The sequence below is a fragment of the Camelus bactrianus genome, chromosome 17, assembly GCF_048773025.1.
Source record: "Camelus bactrianus isolate YW-2024 breed Bactrian camel chromosome 17, ASM4877302v1, whole genome shotgun sequence".
Lineage (NCBI taxonomy): Eukaryota > Metazoa > Chordata > Mammalia > Artiodactyla > Camelidae > Camelus > Camelus bactrianus.
Window position 1 is genome coordinate 59,150,706 of NC_133555.1, and position 9,924 is coordinate 59,160,629.

Below are 9,924 nucleotides of genomic sequence, written 5' to 3' on the forward strand. Positions count from 1 at the left end.
GAAAATAATAATGCCACCAGGAGCAATAACAGTTCCTCAGAATAAGTGGGCTTTTCCAAGCACTCTCCACCTTTTGCAAAGGCCTCCCAGCAGGGAAGTGGGCTGTCAGGGGCAACACTGCACTCTCCACTGTAACAAGGAGAAAGCCAAGGGCCACAGAGAGGAGTGCCTTTCCAGTGTCACTGCTCACTTTCCCACCTTTTGGGAGACTGGGAGGCTTTTCTACTACATTCTGGCTCTGAAGCCCCAATACTGTTTGGACATGCCTCCCTCCCTGGAGCAGGGAACCACTAAGTGACCTGTCACTTGTCACCAAGCAGACAGGCTCATTTCAGCTCATTGTGCCACCTGCAGGTTGTACTAGTAGCAGGATCCTCTGGGAGACATCACACTCTCCCAACCTGAAAACAGGTGAACAGCTCACAGGTTTCCTGGAGAGGATGGTCACATGGCCTTGATCTGGCCAATCAGCATTTTCCATCCTCCCTGGCCACTGTGATTGGCTCAGGGCTGGGCACCAGCCCAATCAGGCTCCACAGAAGTCAGGCCTAGTTACTGGAATCCTGGGAGCAGAGAAGTTCTATTTCAGTTGGGAGTTGAGGGGTGATGATGTCAGCCTGTGGCAGTTGGTGACTATCTTGCTCTCATAAAGGCAGAGCCATGTGAAGATGACACCAGTGGCAGAGCCCAGAGGTGGGGAAGGATGACTTCTGCTGATGTCACTGAGCACCAGGTACAGCCCTGCCTGAAGCAATCTCCCTGTGGATGTCTCAGTTAGGTAAGTCATTCTCTCCTGCCCTGTTTGCTTCTTTAAGCCACTTTGGTTTTGTGTCACTGGTTTTAAGAAAAACTTTGACTATTCCTTCAAGCTGGCTAAATGGAGACCCTGGAACTGCAACAGTGTGGTGACAGGCAACAATGTGGCTAATAGACTCCAGAGGCCTCTGTTCAAACAGGGGATTGTAAATGACAAGGGAGAGTACACATGGCCTCAGTGAACAGATTTGCTAGTGGTAGCTCGCAGTTCCTGGATATTAGAGTGCATGCACTCAGCCAAGTCTCAGCTCTGCTCTCACACCTGCTAACTCATACATCTCCTCTCCCACCTGCCCGGCCTAGGGGGGCTGGACACCCCCGGGCACCTGAAACAGCCCAGGGCTTTGTGTTTTAATTTACACAGGCTGCCCCCACTTCTGAGGGTGAGGGTGACTGGGTTCCAGTTTACAGAGAAAACAGACTAGACGGTCTCACTGGTGAGCTGTGGGGGTGGGATCCCAATCTACCATCTGACCTATGACTTCAGAGTGGCCAGCCTCCCCACCCTCAGCCAGGATGCTTGCTAAGCCTAGGGGCTCAGGAGTCCTGCTCCCTCCAGCACACCTCCTGGAGGTGAGAGTGGGGGGTGGCTCTTCCCTATACAACATTCACCCCTGCAGGGGCACACGTGTGACCTCACAGTCTGTCATCCCTTCCTTATGACCTGGGCCTCCTTGGCAGGGCATGAGAGGTGCCTTGATGTGTGAGAACTGCAGTTCATGGGTTCATACGTGGGCAGATGCACCATGACTGAGAGGACAGCACCCCAATTTAAGCCCTCTCCATGCTCAGATGATCACATCCTGGAATTGAGGGGTTCCCAGGGGTCAGGTGGCCAATTCTGGCCTTAGGGGCAAATTCTTATCACCCAGGGGGCTAATTTTTAAATTAAATTACACATTTACAATTCAATAGTCAAGCCCCCTTCTCAGCAGCCTTGTAGCCTCTCAGCTTTTACCCCTCGTTGTGACCATGTTCTTAGCTTCAAATTGAGTGCCATTAAGGACATGAACATGTCCCTGTCATGTGTCACGTTCAGAGTAAGGGGCCACCCAAAACTCCCCTCCCTTCCCCTTGTCGATACCTCCACACAGGGAGTAGGGCCCTTTCGATGCAGTTGTGCAAATGTGTGAGCTAAGGGTTTAGAATGACCAGGCTAGGAGGGGTCTGCCACACATAGCAGGGCAGGTGGGTTGGCAGGGGGTGATGGTTCACTTGTAAAACTCAGCTGGTGTCAGGCAGCAACAACAGACTGGCAGCCAAGGGCTCAGCTGGTGCAGAGTAAGCGGATTAAATGTGTTCACCCAGACGCCTCGGGGATGGCAGCCCTAGAGTAAGACTACAAGTGAGGAAGGTGGAGGGTCCCCAGTGCCTGGACCTCCACCTTCTAAAAATCAGGACTGAGATGTGGCTTTGAAATCAGAACACTGGGGTTCAAAGCTTCCCCCACCACTTGGTCAATAATTCAAAGCAAATGAGCCTCAGTTTTCTCTTGTGTAAAATCGGAACATTGAAGCCTCTCCCTCTGAGGGTGTGGAGGGAAGTAAATGCGGTGACAGCAGAGCACAGGAGATGTCTGGGCTGAGCCTGCACACAGGCAGGCCGTTGTTGCTGCCATGACCACCGTCTTCCAGGGCAGGGTCTGCATACTCTCCCTGTGAAGGTCCAGACAGTAAACATTCTAGGCTTTGAGGGACATACAGTCCCTGTCACAACTACCACCTTCTGCTGTTGGAGGACAAAGGCAGCTCCTGCAGTAGGTAATCCAGGCTCGCACCCCCGCTTCCTGGGATAAGTATTCCTGAGATACAATTGTCACATAACTTTGTTGGCTTTAGGTGTGCAGCATAATGACTTATTACATGTGCATATTGTGAAATGATCACTGCATTAAGTTTACTTGACGTCTGTCTTCAGTCTTCACCCATAGTCACACACTATTTTCCTTGTGATCAGAAATTTTGAGAGGTACTCTCTTAACAACTATCAAATGCACAGCACAGTATTGTTAACTACAGTCACCTTGCAGTACATTATGTCCCCAGGACTTGTTTATCTTCTAACTGGAAGTTTGTACATTTTGATTATCTTCCCGAATTTCAATCACCCCCTGACTCACCTCTGGCAACCACCAACCTGATCTCTGTTTCTATGGGTTTCGGTTTATTTTGTAGATTCCACATATAAATGAGATCATAGGTATTTGTCTTTCTTTGTCTTATTTATTTCACTTAGCATAATACCCTGAAGGTCCATCCAAGTTGTCACAAATTGCAGGATTTCATTTTTTTAAAGTCTGAATAAGATTCCATTATATATACATATATATGTGTCACGTTTTCTGTATCCATTCATCTGTTGATGGACACTTAGGTTGTTTACATATCTTGGTTATTGTAAATAATGATACAGTGAACGTGAGGGTGCAATTGTCTCATTGACATAGTGATTTCATTTCCTTTGGATATATTCCCAGCAGTGGACTTGCTGGATCATACGGAAGTTCTAATTTTAAATTTTGGGGGAGTCTTCTTACTCTTTTCCAGAGTGATGGCACCAATTTACATTCCCACCAACATTGCAGAAGTTTCCCTTTTCTTCACACCACCACCATCACTTGTTATCTCTTGTATTTTGATGACACCCACCCTGACAGGTGTGAGGGGATATCTCATTGTGGTTTTGATTTGCATTTCCCTGATGGTGAGTGATGTTGATCACCTTTTCATGTACCTGTTAGACATCTGTGTGCCTTCTTTGGAAAAATGTCTATTCAGTTCCTCTGCCCACTTTTTAAATCAGATTGCTTGTTTTTTTTGCTGTTGAATTGTAAGAGTTATTTATATGTTTTGGGTGTTAACCCCTTATCAGATACATAGTATGAAACTACTTTCTCCCCTTTTGTCTGTTACCCTAACCTCTGCTTTCTGGATGACAGGGGTCCAGGCACTTGGGAATCTCTGCTTCTCACATGTTTCCAATGGTGGGTGGGTGAGGGCTGTGTTGTGATAAAACTGTGCACAACCGTGGGTCACTACCCCTTCTTTTAGAAGGTGGGCTCTGAAGAGTGCAGTGTGGGCAGGGATGTTTCCCTGAAGTCATCATTTGGATGGTCATGTGCCCTGGAACTCACATCTTCTAGCCCGGATGTGATGGGGGAATTTGGAAAGGGAGGACCTTGCAGCTAAGAGACTGACCAGGTGTTCTTGTGTCTTGTTGGAAGCAACTGGAAAAAAAGTTGAGTGGAACAGGGACTCCTCCAGGTCACAAGGCTCAGTTCAGGCTTCTGGGATGCAGAGACCTGCTCTGAGCCACTCACTGAGGAGGGAAGGGCCTCAGGCAGGAGGGAGGGGTTGCTGGATTTCACTTGCCCTGTTTGTCAAGTATCAGCTCTGGTGATGTGTGGCACATGGGCTTAGCTTTGGGCATGTAAGAGGAGAGGTTCCTGGGGAAGGGCTGGCTTTTTCCTCTGATTGAGGTCCTACTGTGTGCCAAGCACAGCAGTCCTCTGAGTCAGAGCTGGAAAGCCAGGCACAGAGAGGTCAGGGAGTTTCCAGTTCACACAACATTAGGGGCATCATTAGGGTCTGATGCAGACCTGACGCCCAGCCTACATTCTCTCTCCTTTCCCAGGACCATCATGATCCCACATGTCAGCATCACCCAGAGAGGCCCAGGTATGGGCGCTGGGACCTTTCTTGCCTAACATGCCAGGAGCCTTAAGAGGGAGGACAAGACACTTCCTGAGTCCATGATGCCCAGAGGCTGCTCTCAGCGAGAGGCCCAGCAGACACTCTTGGATGAATCCTAGCTCTGTCCTGAGTCACTCTGTCCTCCCTGCCTCAGTCCTTCTGCCCACATGGGGCTGGAAACAGCAGCCACTTCACAAAGGTCTAAGGAAACTCCAGGATCCTGGAAGCAGCGCCTTCACACAGGGAGCATGGTGGGGTCAGCCTCCATTGTCTCCTTAACTTTTCCTCACCTCTTTGCTGGATGAGGAGTCCTAGCGGGGCCCTGGCTTGTTCCAATTCTCACCCCAGATCAGGGTCCAGCAGGGGGTGGTGTCCAGGCTGGACTCTGTCCTCTGCCCCTTCTGGGCACCCTCATTCCCCACACATTGGCTGCCTGGACACTGTCTTCCAGGGGCCACTCTCTGCCTCCCACACCTACCTAGCATCCACCCACCCTGGGTTACTCCATCGCCCTCTGGCCCTTGGACACACACCTCCGTGTTGAGTGGAAATGAGGTAACGGACATGCTGGGCCTCCTGGACAGTCTGCGGGAGCCCGATATCCCCATCCTGCCCACCGCCCCAAGAGCCCAAGTTGGGGAGAGGGTGTGTCTCCATTCATACTCTGATTTGCTCAGATTCTCAGCACCTACTTTGCTGGGTGGATATGGGGGCAGAGGGATGATGTAAAAGCAGGAGACCTGGACAGCAGAGCATGAGAAGGGGGCTAGCCCAGGCTGGTCTCATAACCCCCTTAGCCTTGGCTTTCTCATCTTTAAAGTGGGACAGACTATTGTGAGGTGAGCAGGATCCTGACCCATAGCCAGGCACTGTCCTACACGCATAAGAGATCACTGACTCCTCATGAAAATCTGTGGGGCAGGGACAGGCGTTATCACCCATTTCTGCAGAAGTAACTGAGGCACAGAGAGAACAGGGGAGGTGACCACCCCAGATTACAGAGCCCAGGCCATCTGTTTCCAGTGTCCAGGCTCATGGTCAGTGCCCACTCTGGGTTTCCTTCCTCCCTTCACCCTCCACTGGGACCCATGGCTGCAGCCTCATCTCAGTGTGATTGTTCATGGGGAGCAAGATGGGGGCTCTGAGGGCCCGTTTCTCTGAGCACTGCTTTCCCAGAAGGCTCAAGGGGTTGACTGTATTCACTACAGGACACCCAGGCCTGGGCCCAGGCCAGCCACACTGCAAGGCCTGAATCAATGATTGTTGAGTGAATACCTGAACCTCTGCATGTACCTGCATGTGGCTCCCATTTCCTCATCTCCACAGCTGGCTACCCGACCAACACCTCGTGTCATCAGGCCTCTGCCAGGGACAGTCAAGGGGACCAGAGCTGCTCATCTGGGGACAGGGAGCCTCAGGGGCCCTGTGTCTGTCCCAATCATCTCCTGGGCCAATTCACAGGGAAGCCCAGCCAGCTTCCAGGAACAGCAATCAGGTCCCAATCCCAGGGGTGTTGAGTAGGTCTTGAGGGGTGTTTCCTGAGACTGACTTTGTGTATGAAGGGGTCCTGGGGGTCAGGCTGCTTTCAACCTCCATTCCAGGCCCACACCCCTGCTGGCAGCATTGAGCTAGTAATAAAGGACACAGGCCGTGGGGTCAAGGCTATAGCAGGGCTCTGCTCCATCTCTGTGGCTCAGTGTCCTCATCTGTAACAGAGAACTAGTAACAGGGCCAAGGGAGGGCTCACTGAGACCCTCCTCTGTAGCTTTGGTTAGACACTGCCCTCTCTCTGCTCAGTGCCCTTCTCTGTAATAGAGAACTAGTAACATTTTTCTTAGCCCCTTTTGGCCCCATTTTTCTGAGTCTCTTTCCACATTGGGCCCAGGGCTTTCAGAGAGATCACAGACTTGGGAGGTAATCAGAGTGTGGTCTCAGCCCTAGTGGTCCCAACTGAGGCCAGAGGAACTTCAGGAGGGGTGGGAATCCAGGAGTGCTTCATGGAGGAGGTGAGATCTGAGCTGTGTCCCCAAGGATGAGCTGTCATCCAGCTGAGGCCTGGCACTGAGCAGGACCCATGTACATGGTGAATGAGGGTGTGAATGAATGAATGGGCACCCCTCTAACAGAGATGAGGGGGGAAGTCCCCCAGGCCAAAGCAGGAAACACAGGGCACCCTGGGGGAACAGAGGGCGGGGCTGCAGTGTGATGCCTGCCTCACCCTTTATGGGTGTCTTGCCCCCACTTTAGCCTGTGTTCTGGTGGATTGGGAGCCCTTGCCTCTCCTCTGCTCCAGGATCCTGCTCTTCATTCCCAGCAACACCCGCCTGTGTCACCTCAGTGTCCCCAAGTGGACCTGGACCTGTCTTGTGGGAGATTGTGAAGAGGGATTTGGTGTGCAGCCCAAGACTGAAGTGGGAGGGAGAGGATAATAGGGACCTCCAGAGGGGATCATGGGCTGGGGGAAATCGGAGGGGTGGGGAAGGCAGAGACTCAGGGCTGAAGGATCCTGCTTGTGGTGGCTCCTTCACAAGGGGCTTCACAGGGAGGAAGCATTCATGGGGTAAAGGCAGAGCTCAGTTTGGGGCTCGCTGACATGGAACAGCTCATCACAGAGACGTCCAGAGGAGCTGGATATAGGGAACAAAGGTGCCACTGATATCAGGGTCAGAGCCTGAGACCCAGATGAGGTGGGGTGGTGGTGCAGGGGAAGGGGCTTGAGAATGTCAAGATGTTCATTCATTGGGGTCCTCAGGGTGGGACCTTCATGTTCATTTCACAGCCACCTGGTGCCTGACAGAGCTAGGCTTAGGGAGGTCACTGAGTAGACACGTGCTGACAACCTAGATTCTCCTGTTTTCACATAAAGTCCCTGGTGTGAAGCCAGGTGGCACTCTTTAGAGTCATACACCCTCACCCCTGGGCTCTCTGTGTGCCTAGAGCCCAATGGCACCTTACCTCCCACTCCCCACAGCAGGACCCTTTGCACACCTGCATTTCCACAAGCTATAAAACATCTTCTCTTGCTGTGTGTTTACCCTATGAAAACTCATTGCCCCAGGAAGAGAGGCCTCACATCCTGCCCTTATTAAAGTGGTAAAGCCTGTTGTTCAGAGAAGCCCCTGACAGATCTCACAACCAACCAGGTACCTGTGCATGAATTGATCATGCAGCCCCCTCCTCCTTGTGTGAACAGCACCCCCCCAATAACAGACCCCACACACTCAACCTTGGCACTCGTGTAGGCACCTCTTGCCTGTGTGGCCTGATGTTGCCTATAGCAGTGTCCCTATTAAACTTTCCTACACCCTTCTCAGACGCTGGTAATTCTTTACCAACCCAAGTAACTAGCCCGCCATTGTGCCCACAACACCTGAAACAGAATTGGCTAAATTATGCAGATTGATGATGCAGTTTAATTTGCTTTAAAGGTGAAATCAAGGTTTACAAATAAAAGCAACATACGTACTCAAGGCAGGACTAAGAACTCACACGGATAACTAAGACCCTCCATGCGCATCCCACTGTGGCCTCAGGGCCTTTGCACTGGCTGCTCTTTCAGCCAGGATCTCTCTCCGCCTGCTTCTTGAACACCTCCAGGAATCTGCTCAAATGTCCTCCCTGACCTTATTTTTCTCCATGGAACATATCACCTCCGGACATTGTGTATATTATACTTAATTTTCTCTGTGTCCCCCACCAGGCTGTCTGCTGCATGAGAATGGAGACCTGCCTGCTTCACTCCCTGCTGTGCCCGGTATATGGAACCCGCCCAACACACAGTAGGACCTCAGCGAATGTGTGACGGTTGTGTGATCACTGTAGGCCACAGACAAAGGTCTTCCCAGCAGTGATGGTAAGAGTCATTCATTCTCTACTTACTGAGCCCTACTGTGCACTGGGTACTGACCTGGGTGGGAGGCATGCAGTGGATGAGACACAGTGAGCACACACAGCATGTTAGGAGAGACACGTGCTCTGGAGAGCACACAGGGCTGGGGGAGTGCAGGAGTGGAGGAGAAGAGGGCCAGGTGGAGACAGTGGTGGCGGAAGAGACAGAGAGGTGGGGCCCAGGTCGTGCAGGGCTTGATGGCTCCTGTGAGGGCTTTTCCTCAGGGCAGCGGAACCATGGCTGGGCGTGGAGCAGGGGCCCGGGTCCTGAATGCTAAGCAGGAGATGGAGCAGGTGTCTGCTTTGGAGATGTGCGTGGAGGAGGCTGTCCCTGTAGACTGTGCAGGCAAGGAAGGCTCCTCTGAGGGGGTGACATCTGAGCTGAGCCCTTGTATGGACCATGTTTCCACCTTCTGTAGACTGGATGCTTTCGTCTGCCCTGCAGGCCTATGCAGGACACACCCTGTTCTCAGTCACCTGGGCTTGGCCTCCTGCCTCCATTATGGGCCTTCCCACCCCAGAAGGAGTCCTTCTAGATCTAACGCACTACCTCCTCCACTGGACTTGGACTCACACTGAGCCACTGTCCACCTGCCCAACTCACCCAGAGTCAAGTCCAGACACTTGGGGGAGCCCCTCCACCACAGAGCCCATGAACTTACTCAAATGGCCAGTCCTCAGGCTGCTCACATGCCTCACCCTCCCCTCCTGCAGAAACCCTGTGACAGATCCTGTCCACAGCACCCTGCTCCTCCGATCCTGACCCCAGGCTTTCCCATGGAGTGTGACCCCGCATGGGGTGCAGTCCCCTCCTCCAGTCTGGTGAGTAGAAACTACCTTTTCTTTTTTCTTTTGTTAATATATTTATTTTTTAATTTTTATTTTATTGAGTTATAGTCAGTTTGCATTGTTGTGTCAATTTCCAGCATAGAGCATAATTTTGTCAATTGTGTTTACTCTTTCAAGAAACCATCTCTTGGCTTGATTTTTTCAAATGTTTCTAATATCTCTATTTTATTTATTTCCTCCCTGATCTTTATTATTTCCTTCCTTCTGCTTACTTTTGTTATTTTTTGCTCTTCTTTTTCTAATTCTTTTAGGTGGTAAGTTTGATTGTTTATTGCAGTTTTTCCTCTTTTTTGAGGTAGACCTGATTCTCTCGCTATAAACTTCCCTCTAAGCACTGACTTTTCTGGATCCCATAGGTTCTGTGTGGTTGTGTTTTCATCATCTTTTGTCTCACTGTGTTTTTTTATTTCTTCTTTGATTTCATCATCCACCCATTTTTTTTTAAAGTAGTATGTTGTTTAATCTCCATGCTGTCATTTATTTCTCCTTTATTTTTCTGTAGTTAATTTCTACTTTTATGGTATTGTGTTCAGAAAAAGTTGCTTCAAATATTTTCTATCTTCTTCAAATTGTTAATGCTTCTTTTGTGCCAAAGTATATGATCTATCCTAGAAAATGTGGTACGTGCACTTGGGAAGAATGTATATTCTATTTTAGGGAAATATAATGTTCGGAAAAT

At 50.5% G+C, this 9,924-nt stretch overlaps 1 long non-coding RNA gene across 1 annotated transcript; it reads left to right on the forward strand.

The window, feature by feature from the left end:
- Window positions 1–556: 556 nt before the first annotated feature.
- On the forward strand, window positions 557–9,551 carry LOC141573725 (uncharacterized). The gene is made up of 3 exons (XR_012499740.1): window positions 557–778; window positions 8,209–8,361; window positions 9,111–9,551. It is a non-coding gene; the product is annotated as an uncharacterized LOC141573725 (long non-coding RNA).
- The last annotated feature ends 373 nt before the right edge of the window (window positions 9,552–9,924 follow it).